Consider the following 17442-nt stretch of genomic DNA (forward strand, 5'->3'; position numbering starts at 1 on the left):
AATGAAATATTCATTTATGCTACCTTTTCAGCAGTCGCACAAATGAGCCAGCCATGCTTAATGTCCGCCTTGCCTCTGATTTTATTATGATGGCAGACTGGCACATCTGCAATTAGCACCCGCACTGACAGTTAGCGTTTTTTTTCTTTTCGTGTGGCGGTAAGCAGAGGGAGGTGAGGTGAAGCGGAGCAGGGTGGGTGCCCCCTGGTGCGATTACAAGCCCCGCCTTCCTCCTCCAGCAACCTCGTCTCCTTTTGCCTTTTTTCTTTTTCGGTGTGTTACCTTTATCTCCTCATACCCCCCCCCCCCCCCCCCTCCGCCGGAGAGGTTACCTTTTCCCAACGGAGCGAAATCGACTTGACATAACTGTTCATCAGTTTCAGTCCCCCCTCCTCACCCCCGAGGTAGTTTGCATCAAATCAGGCCCAGTCAAGCTTCAAGTGGAAATTGGCAGGCCAGAACCTGACAGTGGAGGAGAGAAAGGGGGGGGGAGGGTGGGGGGGGGGACTGGAAGCAGGCGAGTCGCAGCACTAGTAGCTTGAACTACATCCAAGATGGTGATCGTGAGGTCAAGTTTTGAGGTTAAGTGCTAATAAGTCGGTTTTAAATCAACCCTAATTGAACCGGAGAAGATACTGTTTGCTTTTTTCATGTGGACTGAATCAAATTAGGATGTGAGTTATAGTTTGGATTTTTTAAGGAACTACAGTGTCTCTTTTGCCATGAATATTAATTACCAGCTGAGTACAAAAAAGGACCTTTTACTACTGCTTTTATTTTGGAGTTTGCAGCACATTTGTGTGAATACATTATAAGCGTTTATGTACCACAGATCTGAAAATGGCTGACACTTGCAAACAGTCACACATGTTGACCAGGCAAGTGCACTTTCTACACACACACACACGCATATGGACACAGACACACTTCTCTACACACACTTGCATCCATATTTGCATATCGTCAGACATCACACATTTGCACGCATGCAGAAACAAAAACCGTGGCACACACACGCAGGGCCTACATATATCAAACTTTAGATGCACACACACACACTCACACACATGCTAATTGGCAGACAGACAGGTCACAGCAGACGCAGATGTGCCGTTTCTTTCCTTTTTTCTCCGAACCTCGCCGGGCCCTCGGAGGGAAGCAGATAAGGACTTTGTGATGAAACTTTTAGTGAATCTCGCTGCTCCAGTTCTGTCGCCGCCACGTCACCAAGCTCAAAACGCCTCCCCCACCCTCCTCCCAGCTGCTATATATTCTTATTAAGGTTGAGTGGGAGAGGTGAGTGTTATTTATTCACTTCTCCGTCCCTTCTGACTGTCTGCAACCTATATTTCGAAGTTCCTTTAATTCCATATCTCTTTCACACCTTTTATCTTACCTTCCATTGTCTGCCTACTTTTTGGCTCTTACTTTCCTCCTTCTGTCTTAATCTTTCTCTCCCCTCCCCTTGTGTTTTCTTTCTCCCCCCCTGTCTTACTCCTCATCTCCTCCCTTCCCCGCCTGTCCTGAGCTTTGCATTTGCTCTGATGGGCTGATGGCCATTTCGACAGGGCAGCATTGAGGTAAAACGGTGTGACGGCAGAGTTTTGTTAAGCCGAGAACAAAGGCTCAGAGATGCCGGGCCAAGCCATTGTCCTGCGCCCGTATTGGCCTTGCCACAGTTTTGCAGGATTTAATGCTCTGTTTACCTCCAGCCAATCGCCACTAATATTCAAAGAGGGGCTTCTTCCTTTTAGACGCACCTCAGGATGATTTAAGATAGATCCATAAAAAAACTGCAGCTTTGTTGGAGAAGGAGTGATTCAGAGAGATGGAGTGGCAAAAACACGTCTTTCTGTGCCATTTGAAAAAAGGGGGGGAAAAAAGTGAATAACTCTAAATTATTATTGTTCTAAAAGTTTTATTTTTGTTCAATATAATATAAATGACATTATCTTGAATTTGGTTGCAACTTTCACTGAGATTTGGACATTTGGAAACACCCAACATTTTGATTTGAATGTGCTAAAACTTTATTGAAACCTCTTTCTCCCACTCCTGTCAAAATGACCGGACCTATTTCAGAATGCAGGGCCTCCTCTGTGTCTGTCACTGTGACTGCGAGAAAGATATGAACACAGAGAGAGAGAGAGAGAGTGTGTGTGTGTGTGTGTGTGTGTGTGTGTGTGTGTGTGTGTGTGTGTGTGTGTGTGTGTGTGTGTGTGTGTGTGTGTGTGTGTGGTGTGTGTGTGTGTGTGTGTGTGTGTGTGTGTGTGTGTGTGTGTGTGTGTGTGTGTGTGTGTGTGTGGTGTGTGTGTGTGTGTGTGTGTGTGTGTGTGTGTGTGTGTGTGTGTGTGTGTGTGTGTGTGTGTGTGTGTGTGTGTGTGTGTGTGTGTGTGTGTGTGTGTCTGGTCCGTTGGAGTTCCCCTGCATGGTCTTTGGGCAAACTGAAAGCAGTGCTCAGTGGGATTAGAGAATGAGTGTTGCTGGGGGTGGTAGAGGGCGGAGGACAGAACACAGGAGGATTCTGGGAGTTTTGTCTGCCCTATGGCTGGTAGGCACTTTGCAGGGATCTCTATAGGTGCTCTATAGAAACAACCCTGAATGTTTTAAAACGTGTTCAAAATTGTTTTAGATTTTGTCAGTTTGATTCTAAACTAAGGTTCCAAATAAATAAAGGATTTAAGACGGACACTGCAGCCAGACTTGATTTCCAAATCTCAGTGAAAGTTGCAACTCCAAGCTTTTTTCCGTACGAACTTCCCCATTTAGCGGCTGAAGGAGGGCGGCAGCTTTTTTAAAGAAGTTGCAACACAGCGGTGTGTTTTTGTTTTGAACTGCAACAGTCACTCTGACATTAACATAAAAGCGAAGTTTCAGCGAACAAGGGGCAATAAACACAAACGAAAGCGCCGTCATCGAACCCAATGATATTTTCACGAGCACATAAAGATTATGAGTCCATTCCAGTAGCACCCATCTGTGCTTTCATGTGCGACTATATGCTCAGCAGTTAAAGGGGCGGCCGAGGAGAGAGATGGGGATGACTTTCATTTGGGTAAATAGTTTGTTAAGGTCAAAAGAGATAAGAAGGGTGTAATCCCCCCCGACAGCAAGCCCCTAAAACCTCTGGGTGATTGACAGGTTTACGACAGTTGTTTGGGGGTTAGAAAACAAATAAACCACTTTCTGCCAAATCCTCTCCGTGCTCCAGCGATTAACGGGTTAACTAAATGAAACAATTTGTCAACACACTTTCCAAAACCCCTTTTCTGCTGCTGCTTTCCCTTTTTTTCCCCCCACAAAACAATTACAAAATTACAGTAGATAAAAACTGAACGGCGGCAGTATTTATGCAATCAACATAACGAAGAAACAAAACAATTTAATGTGGAAAAATCATCATTCATCTGCATTATAATTGCTTCTCTTTCACATCTACGGGATGGTTAATTAAAATTGTGATTAAATGCGCCAGCACTGCCTAAGATGTCTTCCCCTAAACAGGTGCTACAGAATTTAAAAGTAAAGAGAAAAAGCTAATTAGCATTGGAAATTGAGAAATTGCCTGCAAGAATCAGTGTTAATTTCACTCACTGATGAGGTAATTTATAAAGGGTGAGCCGTGGAGTCTGTGCAACACGAGAGATTGCAACACCGTCTCCCTCTCTCTACCCCCCCCTTCACATCCAGGTGAAGCTGTTTGGAAAACATTGAGGCTATTTGGTATTCCGTCTTCGTTAGATTTGCTTTTGGAGTTTATCTGTGCCCCCAAAACAGCACCCAAGACGAAATAATGACATATAAGGGCCTCTCACACACACAAACACACACGCCTTTTCCCTTCGCAGGGATAAAAACAGTCAAAAAGCGCAAGGACGAGAAATAAGGAAATGAAACAACCTCATTGACGGCCTTGTAGATTTGGTTTTACCACTTTTCAGGGTCAAGCAGCTTGAAAACGGCAGTTGTAGACTTTCAACTTAGGGAAAACACAACATCAAAACTGTGGTGCCGTGTTTTTTTCCTATTGGACTCCAATCGGAGCGGAACCCGTCGCTCAGGATGTTGGCCGCACTCCTCCGTCCCGCTCAGAGTTTCCAGAAACTTCTCAGATACTGCTGATCTCGGCCTCTCGTGTACACTGCTCCTAGTAATTACCTGTCATTGTCCATCATTATAGTTTTGCCTTGGAGAAATGTCAGGCCTGGAACAAGACAAACTGTTCCGTCGTGCGCTGAACTTGGCCGCACATGGCTCGAAACTCTCTGAATTCCACCCAAAACCTAAATCTGTCTTGTTTTTATTGAAATATGTAAGTTTGCATAACTTGACATGCTCAGTTCCTCTTGAAGATACAGGGACGAAAAGTTAGCTTCCTGTTTGACTTTTCCTGATTCGTCACCAAAGTTTTAAACAGAAATTGGTGTTCTTCAGGGTGGACAGGTGGGAGGAAGGCTTGAGCCAGCAGGTCATTAGGCTTCCATGGCGTTGGAGCAAAAAAAAAAAAAAAAAAATGGAAAGCCAATTTGCTGAGACATCCTCTGTCGACCTTTCATCATAACTGAAGCCTTTTTCTCTTAGATTAAGTCCAGTGAGCAGGACTCAGCCGCCTGTCAGCCCCCTTAAGCCCGACACCCCCCCCGCCTCTCCTAATTTTTAACAATCGTCTCTCTCACTCAGCCTCAAAGCTCCCCCAACTTTCTACAGCTGCTATGTGACAAATCATGTACTTTACACCCCTCCCACCCCCTGCTTCTGACATCCAAGCTGCTTGTCGCGATGCGAGAGTTCTTCATAAAAACCTGAGGTGTTCCGTATCTTTTACAAAGGCGAGCGGGTTTACGTGCAAGAGTTGGGCGTAAAGCCTCTTGGTTGTTGTTGTTGGCTCATCCTATACACATTTTATTCTAGTGGAGGACACAACTTGTCCGATTAAACCAAATGTGTCAGGGGAAGTAAGAATAAAATGATAAAAAGACAGATTTACACTCGTTGTAACAAAAGGTATTGGATTAAAAAAACAAAAAACATGCAGGAATCCATCCAAACTCAGCATAGCTTCATGATTATTTTATTTCATCACATTCTCTCCTCTACATCCTTTTTCCCTCCCCTCGGAGTCACTCGGCTGAACAGGTCAGGCAGTAAGTGACAAGGTATTTCGTCGTTTTGTGAACCTTTGCCAGACTGATTGTTCGGTGCAAGTGTAGTGTAACTGAGCCGCTTGTAGCTCGCCGGAGTGTGGAAAATAAGATCGAGGACTGATTTTCTTCCCCCCCCTCCTCCCCTCTCTGTCTCTCCCCTGGTTTTACAGCAATGTAAGATAGTAAAATAGATATGTAGCGGGGCTCCTGTGCACCGCGGCTTCTGTCGCACTTCATACATTTCCGTTCCACCTGACAGCCCGCTGTACCGCTCCAACATTTTACACTTGCACCGGGGTGACCCGTGACCACTTGTGTGCTATTACTGCCCCGGCACCATCCAAAACTGACTCCTCTGCTTCTCCCAGAGTTATGGATGTGATGCCGGCACAGGGAAAGTCTTTCAGTCGTCCACACTTTTCTGCACCGGTGACACAGAGACACATTCTAGCCTTGTCCCTAGATAAAGATTCAAGGCTTTTATTGTGTACATAGCTACAGTGTAGATATATCAATGAAGATCTTAGGTCACAAGCTCCTCCAACAGTGCAACACAATAAAACAGATAAAATGGTTAAAATACTGCAAGTAAATAGAAATAAAATAGACTCCACTAAGTCATGAGTGCCTGCTGAGGTAAAAAGGTACCATAAAAAGGCCACAAATTGAAATAAATAGTGAATATTTCTGACAGTTTCTACTTGTTTTCAAAGGATTGTTTTAAGCGTTCTTAAAAGCATTCTAAATTCCGATTAACTAGTGCTGGAAATGGTTTAAAATGCTGCAAAAACACTGCTTTCCAGTACAGAATTGCCTGTTCATTTCCCATAAGTCCCTTTTAGGATGTGAACCCACAACCACTAGCAGAGTGAGTCTCTGCCAAACAACAGTATTTATCTTGTAGCAGATGGAGGAATCCTCTTGTGTGTAGTACTGCCGACTCTGCATTGTTTATTACTTAAGGCACAGTTTGGAGATGACGGTGTATTTATCAGAGACAATCATCCTGTGCTGTAGCTTGTAACTGTCTCTCTGTGTGATTTAAGAGGTGAAGGGGATTCCACATATTGTCCCTTTTCAACATGTACGTTTATATGACAATCCAGAGAGAAACAGGAAGAAAAGGCATCCCTGAAACCCTCTGGGAGAGACACCGGGGGGAAGAGAACGATCGCTAATATTAGGTGGAAAGGAGGAGGGGGGGGAAACACACTCGCACACACACACAACAAAAAAACCTCGAGTTTGTTTATGTGCACATAATGTGAGTCTGCGCGCCCGATGAAGCGCCGCAAATGGGAGAAGTATGCGTGGGTTTCTCAGGTAACAGGATTACGTGGGCACATAATTGATCCATTTGGGGGAAAAATGACAGGGCTCTAAAGAGGCCTCGGCTTTGGAAATGGAGTTTATGAAACAGGCATTCGTAAATTCAAAGGAATCAATATGTCAATTTTATTACATCTCGGGGCCAGATGGGCATTAAAGGCACGGCTCATCCCTCTGCTTCTCCACCTCTCTCCCTCTCCCCGTGTCATCTCTTTCTCAGGGACTCTCTGTCACTGCCTGTCCTCCATCTTCCTCTCTCAGTCGCACTATTGTTCCTCTTCGTCTCCCATCTGCAAGTTCTGGATGACAAAGGACGCTTTTATCCGACTGCAAGCCATCTGAGTTTCAGAGAAAAACAAGTGTTTTCTGGTCCGAGATATCAGTCCAACATGACAGTTTTGTCAAGTTGTTCAAATGAGTCCACATAGTGTCTTAGTTATCTTTCATTTTCTTGCTTCTATACCTCACATTTACCCTCTCACTATCTACACATTTGACAAAGGTCTCCCCCTCCTCTCACTGTCTTCTTGTCATTTTTTTCCTCCTTGTTATCTTTCTGTCTCTTCCTCCCTAATTCCTTGTCTTGCCTCCTTCCTCTCCTCTGTCCATCACTATTATGTACACTTGATTTAAGTCTTTCTATCTCTATTTGTGGCCATGTTGTCGGTGAGATTTCCCCCCATGCTTATATCCATGTGCATTTATGTGTCTCTATATTCGCAGAGGAAGCTGTGTGTGTGTGTGCATGTAAGTGTGTGTGTCTCCGAGGTATCAAATATCCCTGTGCAGGCAAATGCATCAGCTGAAATATGTTTGTCAATGCAGCTGTTGACTCAACACTATTATTCTTAAGAAGAAGCCGTTTAGAGCGAGCGGCACGATAAACACATTCAAAGCCGGGCCAATCGTGGAGCTTTTAAAAAGGAAGAAACAGGGAGAGAGAGTGGGTGTGGGTGGGGGGTGGGGGGGGGGCAGATTAAGCATTCTGCATTTCCCTCGCTAAAATATTCACGTTTCATTTAAATACAACGGCATCCCAGGCAAGATTTAATTACCATCCAGAGCTATAATGCAAATGAATAATGCAGCAAAGACTGATGCAAACGGATAGAAATATAAGACTCCAGTACTCGATACATCCAGGGGAATAAGAGAGGGGAAAGTGAGGAAGGGGGAAAGGTAAAAACAGACTTTTGTTTTGAAAGAGAGACAGAGATGGACAGGAAGGAGGGGAGAAGAAAGCGGGAGGAGGAAGTGAGGGAAGGAGGGAGGGAGGCTTCCTCGGCGTTTGCCAGGATTTTCCCCTCTGCCATTCCAGTAGTTCATTTTTTGGAGTAAGTAAATAATAAGAAGTTGGTGATGCTTGCATTTTTTAATTCCACCCCCTCCCCTCGCCGCACTTTTCTTTTTTTGTGTTGCTCAGTTCACTGACTGACATCTGCTATCAATGCTAAGCAGGTGTTTCCCGTGCAAACAGACGTGCCCCTGTTGTGTTTCCGCCATCCCCGCCACCGTGCACCCAAAATGAGCAACGTGATTAAGAATCCTGTAAATTTTTGAAAGGAAACGGATGGCTGCCCGGCTAGAACGTAATTACACCGCCGCCGACATCCGCAGCTCACCGCTGCAGCAGCCAGAGCCAAAGCAACAGCAGAGAATTAATAATATATAATGGCATATTTCCTTGTAATTCATAAATGAAATAAAATGAAGGAGGAGTAACTGCTGATAAGTTTTTTTTTCTTTATTTTGCCTCTGGGGGGGGCGGTAGGGGGGTTTCAGCGGCAGTAGCAATTTCAGAATGGAGTCGATGCAGAGACCCATTTCTTTCTTTTCTTCCCTTTTAGCTCATGTATTTAGTAAATGATTTCCCCTCACTGTCCCTGTTTTGTCATGATCTGCTTTGTGTGATCATACATGCCTGGCTATGGACAATTAGCTGTGGTATCTCAAGTGGCAGCTAACTTCTTCACCTTCACTGACATTTTTAAACGTGAGCATCAGAGGAAGGTAGAACAAAAAACCTCAGTCAGAATCGGTTTTTCCCAGAGAGAAAAGATGATTATTTCCCTGCTCCATCCATTCCCAGATCATAATCGCTGGGGGGTGCCAGGTACATAATAACCTTGCTTTACACAGGCTGACACATTGATATATGAGAGGATCCTGGTGTAAGTGCACAGGGACGTTGTTAGACATGTTCTGGGACAATGGCCGCCACACAGGGATTTGCAGAGTTACCAGAGCCTTGTAATGCACTTTCAACCAATTTATATCCATTTCTCAGTGTGTATGGCAGCGTAGGCACCTTGGCTACTGTTTCCTCCCACAGCAGCTATTGATAGTGGCTGACAGACATTGTTTGGACAGTGAAAGGTGCGCCGCCCTGTAAACGCTGGCTTACAGGAGGGAGGCAACACTCCTCTCCTGTCCCCTCTAATCAGAGCCAGAGATGGTTGCATCCTCCCTTTCGGATACACGATAATTACCCTCTGTGTGAACGCTGGGGCTTCACTCTGAGATGGGGAGGGACAGACGCTGACAATTATATTAGGGATGTGTGTGTTCTCTTCCCCTCCTGTAGCCATGTTTCCCCCTTGCCGGAGCTCGTGATATGAAATAATAAGGCGTAGTTATGTGTGCAGTAGCAGGACAAACGTTGTTTTTGTGTCTCTATAAAGGAGAGATCAGTGTGTGTCGCTCAGTGGGAAGAACAGGGCACTGAGCTCGGCTCTATTTGGGAAGCAACGCTACAGATGTGCACATTTTACAGAAAAGTTGATCTCAGGAAATGATGTTATCTGTCCTTCAGGGTGTTGTAGGAGCACTGTATATTGAGACATCATCGACTCAAAGTGTACCATCACACTTTGACCGGGAGAAAGTTAGCCCGTAATAGGTTCACTTCCCAACTTTTTCACCAGCGTTTATTCTCTTCTTGCTATCTGTTTTAAGTGTAAGTCTTTATTAGCATCCCCATTAGCATTGGCTATTCTTTCTGGGGACTCAACGCATACAGTCAGACACATTTAGACACTATATCAAAAACAACAAAACAGTGCATCTCATGTAATTAACACTAAAGTATAGAATTAAGAATGATAACCTTTTCAACCATCATTAAGCCAACAAAATGGTCAATGAATACAAATGGTTTAACTTTGTTCTGAATCAAATGTGTTTTCACTTTAGCTAATATGAGCGAATTGAGTCCAGATTTATGCACAAACAACTTTAATTTGCATAGTAAAGCACCAGTGAATGATTGCATAGTATTTATCAGCAGCCTATAAAATGCTATTTACAAACTAAAAGAGTAGTGTAGTATCCAGTGCCCTGCGGTAACAGTTATTATGTGTGACAGCGGTGTGAATGGGCCGACTGAGAGGATACAGAGTGCTGTTGTGACCTATAGAAAGCAGCATAATAGTGGTGTTATTGGAGGAGAAAGACAGCACATCTCTGTGGTCACTGCCGTGTGCAGACGCTGTGTTCCTGCTCCAGCTGCTGGGAGATGATTCGGGTCACCGCTGGGGGGGCAAACTGGCGAATCAACGGGGCAATTGTGTCGGGTGCCAGTCAGTCGTAATTAAGAGCAGGATCAGTGGGTGGATGCACGCATACACCCCTGATAGACCTAGGGGACAGACATGCACATTTTAGAGGGACACCCACCCACACCCACACCCACCCACCCACCCACCCACACACACACACACACAACACACACACACACACACACACACACACACACCACACACACACACACACACACACACACACACCACACACACACACACACACTGAAGCCAGGGCCTCTATACAGAGCAGCTCACCTGAAAATAATCGCTCCGAGGGGCAGCAGGGGATGCAAATGAGGCCGGAGGTTAGCGTGGGAAAAGTGGAGCAGCGTAGCCTGGGACTAGGTGATCCTCCGGGCAGGGGGCCGGCCTCAGGAGGGGCCTTTGTTTCCAGCCTCCCGTTTAAAAATACCCAGCGTGCACCTCCTCCTTGTCCTAACCCCCCCCCCCTTCACTCCTCTATCACCTCCCAGTCCGGGGCCAAGCAGAGAAAAGCAGTGATATATGGTTTGTTTAACAAAGGGAGAGGGTGTGTGTGTGTGTGTGTGTGTGTGTGTGTGTGTGTGTGTGTGTGTGTGTGTGTGTGTGTGTGTGTGTGTGTGTGTGTGTGTGTGTGTGTGTGTGTGTGTGTGTGTGTGTGTGTGTGTGTGTGTGTGTGTGTGTGTGTGTGTGTGTGTGTGTGTGTGTGTGTGTGTGTGTGTGTGTGTGTGTGTGTGTGTGTGTGTGTGTGTGTGTGTGTGTGTGTGTGTGTGTGTGTGTGTGTGTTGGCTCGACTCAACATTCATTCAGGTTATTTTCATGTGAAGTGACAGATTTGTTTTATCAGTCAGATGTGGAATTATGGAGACAGATGCTCACGTTTTGTAGACTCCAACTGCACACGGTATCTGTTCATATTAATCACTGCTGTCAAAAAATTACAATTGTTCGGTTTTTCTCTGGATTTCTCTCTGTCCTGTCAGCATTGAGGACATAAAAACTGTCCAGTGAAAGTTGATTTTGTTTGTTTGTCGTAATTGACTTATACAAATGTGGCTTTTCCTTTGGTGCGTCACAGCTAATTGACGCATGAAAGAGGCTATTAAAGGTCAACTGTTTAATTAAATGTATTAATGAATGTCCTTCTCTCTTTCTCTTCTGGGTACCGATCCATCTCCGCCTCTTCCTCTTTGCTCCAAAGCAGGTAAGCACCTATTCCCCATATCTTATGCATTCTACATTATGCAAACAGCACCTGCATTACCTCCTTACATGCACCAATCATCGTGAAAAACCCATCATTGCACATACGGACGGACGGCGGTGTACATATAAATCCGGCCGTGTAACCCGATGGATTTCATAGCTATAACGAAGAGGGAGATATTGCTTTGTAAACAACACGTTCTCATAAATATTGAAGGAGTCGAGTACGAGTGGAGCTGTACAAACTTGTGAATGTAGAAAAAAAAGACCTCCAAACAAGATGCTCAGTGCAACCTGTCGTGAACCGCTAACACGTTATACCTCTCTCTCTTAATTATTATTTATTGGCACTACCTCTGCTCCGCCTCGCCTCCTCTGTCCCCTTTATCGCCTTTCTAAATAATTTCTACAAATGAGGAGGGTTTCTGTTTTCCACGCTGCCGCACGCATGCATGTACGCAGCGCTCAGCTTTCACTCATCAAAGTTTAATCGAAGCCCGCGTTTTAGTTTTTTTTCGAATAAAGCACACTTAAAAAATTTAGATGCAAATTATTTTTGCATTATTCATGCATTCTCCCGGTCCTTGTAGATTTAAACATTTCCGAGGCCACCTTGATTCGAGTAATTACCTATGCCTCGGCAGCCTCCGTCATGAATAAGGTATTTCCTACAAGCAGAGTATGCGCCTGATGAGCTTTTAAAGTGGCTGAACACCCAACTTGTGTATTGCTTCTCCTGCATGAGTGACTAGAACATGCATCGCAATCGCTGTCAGGTGGGGGGGTTAGGGGCATCCGAGAGTGACAGCACTCTCACTTTCATGCACTGGGGGTCTCTATCTGTCGTCTCCTTTGTCCCCTTCAATCCCTCCTTTTGCCTGTCCTCATGTCGCTGCCCTCATGCTCTCTGCTTGCATTCACACTCCATCTCCAAACCTCTTATTTGAGCCACTTTCACACATATACCCACAAGCCACCTTTTTTCCGTTCACACTGGTTATGAAACACCTGGGAAACAATCTGATCTGCAACATCTCATCCCTGTCTCTCCCTCTCCTCCCTTCTCTCCTCCACTCTCCCCGCCCTCAGCTCTTTGTATCTTTATCCATTTCAGTCTGAAGGATCCCAAAGTGTTTCAGATCTGAGCAGTCTAATACCCGTCTTTAAGCCGGCGGCTTTGAAATCTCCTTTTGACATAACAAGGGAACTTAGCTTCTCCCACTTTACCTGAGTGCGGCTCTATATCCTCCTAAATCACACCTGGCTTTGTTGTGCAAACACCCCCCCCCCCCCCCCCCCCCCCTCCTCTCACCGCTCTAACACTCTGTAAGCACTTCTCCGTGTACGAGGAGTTTCATTTCAAAATTAGATTCCCTTTTATTGCAAATTGCTGCATGGAAGCAGAAGTTATCAGCAATCTCGAACCATTTACATAAGACATATTAACATTTTACAGGATGTTATCTCAAGAATGGAGAAATGAGTGTCAGGTGATAATTAGTTTTTCTGAAATGTATTCATAGTGTTTTTGGAGTGAAAGCCTCTTCATGTCCGCTCTCAGAAATGACCGTCACCTTGACAGAAAAGCACCTTTTATCCGCCTCACGCTGCCGTCTTTGAACGCATCTCAATAGGAGGCTTTTGCATGAAGTGCATGTTGTTATACGTTTAACTGTCTACAGCTCGCAGCACTTGAAATATAACCTCACCTTCAGTCAAAGACGAGGAGTATTGATTCTCTGATCAAAGCTGGACAGATGACACATTACACCCTTCCTGGAATATCGCATGCGGTACAACATTTTGTTTTAACATCACTAATGAACATGTGAGGCTGTAACTGGAGTCCAAAGAGTGAGAGAAAGTGTATTATTCTGCAGGAATAGGGACCATAGCAAGGTTAGATGGGAAAAATATTGCAGCTGTGGCCTACAAGCGGGGGGTGGGAAAACAAAGTAGTTGACTCGGCGACTCCATCATCTTTACTACCCAGCAGAAGAATTAATATTTAAACATTCTAATAATGTAGCTCGCCTTGCATGCACTTTCAAGCAAAGCAACAATATTTTTCACCTGGGGTAACACAATGATTTTTCTTCCCGCTGTGCGCAATTTCCCTTTCTGATGATCTCCTCCAAGCTTTGCCCACCTCCACGCTGCAGCCAGGCGCACATCCCCCCCAAACGCACTTCCACGTTATTTTTCACCCCACGAAAAAAAAAAAAACAGAAGAGAAATATTCATGGAGATAAATATTGAAATGAATTTTCCCTGCATATGAGCAGAGACGGTCGAGGCTGTGGCTCTAGGAATGCACAATGCGTTCCCTTGAGGAGCGAGCAGTGATTCATAAAATCGAAACCTGTTTGAAGGAGGAACTCGGTGTGAGGGGAGAATAGAGAAACAGCGGAATAATGGAGAACAAACTTGTGGTTTTCTTTATTTTTCTACATTTGCTTTTGAGCTTCCGTGCCCTTTCATACGAAGCGTTTTGTAAGCTGTGCACCTGTATGTGTCTCTTGCTAAAACCCAGAGTTGTTTTCTATGGTAGCTTGAGAAAAAAAAAGCAGATTTGAATAATGAAATGACTACTTGGCACTTGATCAATTTAATAAGATGTCACTGTGGGCCTAATATATCAGCGTGAGTGCTGGATCAAACAAAAAAGGTCAAAGCGAGGTCAAAGATGTGAAAGGTCACAATTTGGAAAAGCCATTAAATGTGACACCGACTAAGAAAAACGTTTCCTTTTTCCAACCATGCTGTAATTATGTCATTGATCCATTTCCATGTGTATTACCATTTCAGTCCCCTTCTGTTCTATCAGTTCCTAAATACACAAAGAATGAGATTATTATGATCTAATACCTTTTTGTCAGCATCTCCTCCCCACCATACAAATGACCTTTTCATAGCCTGTTTTTCTCGTGTTTAACATCAGTCAGCCGCACACACACACACACACACCTCACACAACTGTGAGAGTTGAACGCAACACAAAGCCTGCTATTAGCATCAAAGGTGTAGGTAACTGTTGACTCCCGGGAGAGCAATACAAACAAATACACGGTGAAAAGGAGAGAAATGAGCCAATTCAACGTATTCTCAAAGGCGCTGAGGATGAATATTTTATAGTGGTGTGTTTTAGCGAGCGTCTGTGAACGCGCCCTGTCAAGCCAAATGCATTACAGATGCCTTAAGGATTTGTAATTGATCATGAAAATGAATTGCCGAGCAACCGGGGCTAAACTGAATGACATAAATAAGAGTTATGCATTAGGCCTGGATTTGTTTATGTGAGGTGAGGAGGATGTTCATTTTTTATAGATCACAATGGCTTTTATTCTATTCCCTCACAACTCACAGTGCACACACCTTGTCAGCAACCTGCACACAAGAGCAAGCTTTCTTAAAAGATCATGTCGTAAGCTGATTTCGACATCTTATGCAAGGTGCCTCGCTGAGGAAAGAATAGTTTCTGTGGCGCCTCGGGGCACAGATTAAAGTCGATGCTAAGGTGTAGAAGCACCTTTGTGTTGATAAAGACTCCTTCCCTTTGATACATGGTGTAACCGAGTGAAATCCAACAAGCTTGGCGCTAAACGGTGCAGAACGAGGCTAAAACCCTTCCCACCTCTTTTTCACAGGTTTGGACGTTTTGGTTGCGAGTGATAGAGTGATGTTAGATGAAAGTTATAATGAACAGTCAGAACGGACAAGAAGCCAAAGCTAGTGGTTTTAAATGGAGGGTGAACCAGAGTTTGTTATTGGAAGAAAATAGTAGAAAATAGTCGTCCTTAGCCAAATCATCTGTTTTGAATTTTTGATTCGAATTATATCTGGGTCCTTGTCTTCTCCTAGAGCCACTTTCTGAGTCAGGAAAGTAGTCGTCATTATTTCAGGCACCATGTTTTACTCATGTGTTTGTCCCCATCCACAGAGAAGGGGCTCAGAGAGAAGGGTTTAACACATCAAGGAAACTATGTTGGGGGAGGGAAAAAAAGAACAGTAAGATGAGATGAAGGAGAAATTACACTTTCAACAGGTTCCAAGGGGGCCAAGAGTCAATCGACACTAAAACAACCATGTAAACTTTCAAATCAGGCAAGACGGCACCGCCACATTCTCGGTTATGTGGTTTGCTAACGACAATGGTGCCATTGAGGTGTGTGATTATGTGTGTGTGTGGTTTCTAGTTAACCCCCTTGGGACCTCCCCTCCCTCCCTTCCACCTCCAGCCTTTCCCCTCTCTTCCCTCCCAGGGAATAAAGCCAGACACTGCGTCCAGGAATCACCTTTTAAACCTTAATTGATTCCCTTAAAAAAGAGGCCTGTGCTGCCACCCTGCATTAAAGCCCCGGAGACGGGCCTCATGTCAGATTGGCCTGCCGCTCTGCATTTGTCCCACCGCCGCTGCCGGGCCCGGGACATTAGCGCAGGATCGTCAAGAATTCAGTCTAGACTGGCGAGCAGAGGGGGATTTAGCACGGTGAAGGTTGGAGCAGATGACTTTCGCCAATTAGATTAAATCCCCGGCTAATTTAAGGTACCTCTCCAGCCATCTCAACTCCCACCATGTTAGGTAACTTGATATTTTGACGCATACACTTAGTGGAACTTTTCTTCAATTGGGCAGATTGATCAGAAAACAGCACCATCATCTCTCTTAATCAGAAAATCAGTTGATAAGATAACACCTCTAGAAGCCAGCAATCACAAGAAAATGATATTGTTGTGTCTAATAACAGAAAAGTAGTGTTAGTAATAATGGAGCAGAGCAGTGTTTATTGGACTGTTGTTTGTCCACTCATTCGGCTAGGTGATAAATTACCGTGTGAACGAAAATATTGTTGCTTTTTAGCGTGTACCAGGAATGCAACCTCTAATATCTGTTGATTTAAGAGTCTGACTTCTCGTCCAACTCCCGATAAGCCGACGGTGGGAACGTTAAACGCTGGATTTAAGGTTCTCCTCACTCATAAGGTCTCTGCCATGAAGTGCACAATGTGTTCCTGAGGAATGCAGCGAGACGGCGTGCAGCTATTTTCGGTCGCAGCGCAGCAACGTGTTGGGACGCCCATCTGGTCTGAATCAATCCGACCGGTCCCCTCGCCAGCGTCTCCGCGGGTCCCCCCAGCTGTAATAATACGTCCCGGCTTCATCAAGAGCCTCGGACAAGGGTCGCCGATGACACCTGAAGAGAACTTTCGTAATCTGTCCGTTGAACACTGCACTCGTGACATACCGTGACGGTGATGTGATATGGAAAAAGTACACACATCCTTTACTCAAGTAGAAGTATAGATACTCATGTTTAAAAATACTCTGACTGAACTTCTTAACTCAAGTAAAAGTAAAGAGGGCTTTGAAATGTACTTAAGTAAAAAGTACCCATTACTAGCAGCTGTTTTAAAGAGTACCTGACCTCCCTTTATATTAATAGAACAATAATGTCATTGTTAGCTAATGAATGTTTCCATGCTGAACAACGGCAACATGACAACGTTTTCATTGGTCCCTGATACCAGAAAAATGTACTTAAGTACAGTAACAAAGTATTTGTACTCCACTACTTCCCACCTCTATGTGAGAGTGAAATGAGAGCAGTCTCACCCAGTTTACCAACAAGCTAAATATAAATCCTGTTTGATGCTGAAACTAGATCAATGCATCAGCCGGCCTTAAGGAGCTGCTAACTTCTCTTCAGTCTGGCTACACCTGGCAAGAGATACAAATAACAGAAGCTTTTTTTAGAAAGTGACTTCACCGCTGCGTCTCACGAGAGAGCAGACCTGTTCGCTGACCGTCATGGCCGCCTTCGGAGGTTTTGGAGTTGCTGGAGGCAGAGGTTGTTTTTTTTCTGCTCTGTGAGTGAAGGCGGAGGAGGCAAAGAAGGGAGGGAGGGAGGGAGGGAGCACTCTGCATGACAATACCTACATCTGTCTGGCGTTTTGTTCTTTGTCATATCAGGGGCTGTCTTTGTGGCAGAGCGCTGTCGTGGTAACAGGAGGTTAGAGGTACGGGGTGGGGAGAGGTGGGTGGCGGAGCAGGGTGGGGGGAGGAGGAGGCGGACGGGGGGGAGTCGAAGGGAGACTTGTGACTCAAACGCCCCTGTGACACAGCTTTTGTTGTGCTTCCATATTTGATCCTCTTAGCAGTTTGCCATGCCTCCGCCCCCTTACTACCCTCCACTCTTACTACTA

The 17442-nt window shown here is 44.9% G+C and overlaps 1 protein-coding gene across 4 annotated transcripts in view; it reads left to right on the forward strand.

The window, feature by feature from the left end:
- Positions 1-17442, forward strand: part of zeb2b (zinc finger E-box binding homeobox 2b) — a 78001-nt gene that overhangs the window by 12001 nt on the left and 48558 nt on the right. The window lies entirely within an intron of this gene.

This window comes from Gymnodraco acuticeps, unplaced genomic scaffold (assembly GCF_902827175.1).
Source record: "Gymnodraco acuticeps unplaced genomic scaffold, fGymAcu1.1, whole genome shotgun sequence".
Classification (NCBI taxonomy): domain Eukaryota; kingdom Metazoa; phylum Chordata; class Actinopteri; order Perciformes; family Bathydraconidae; genus Gymnodraco; species Gymnodraco acuticeps.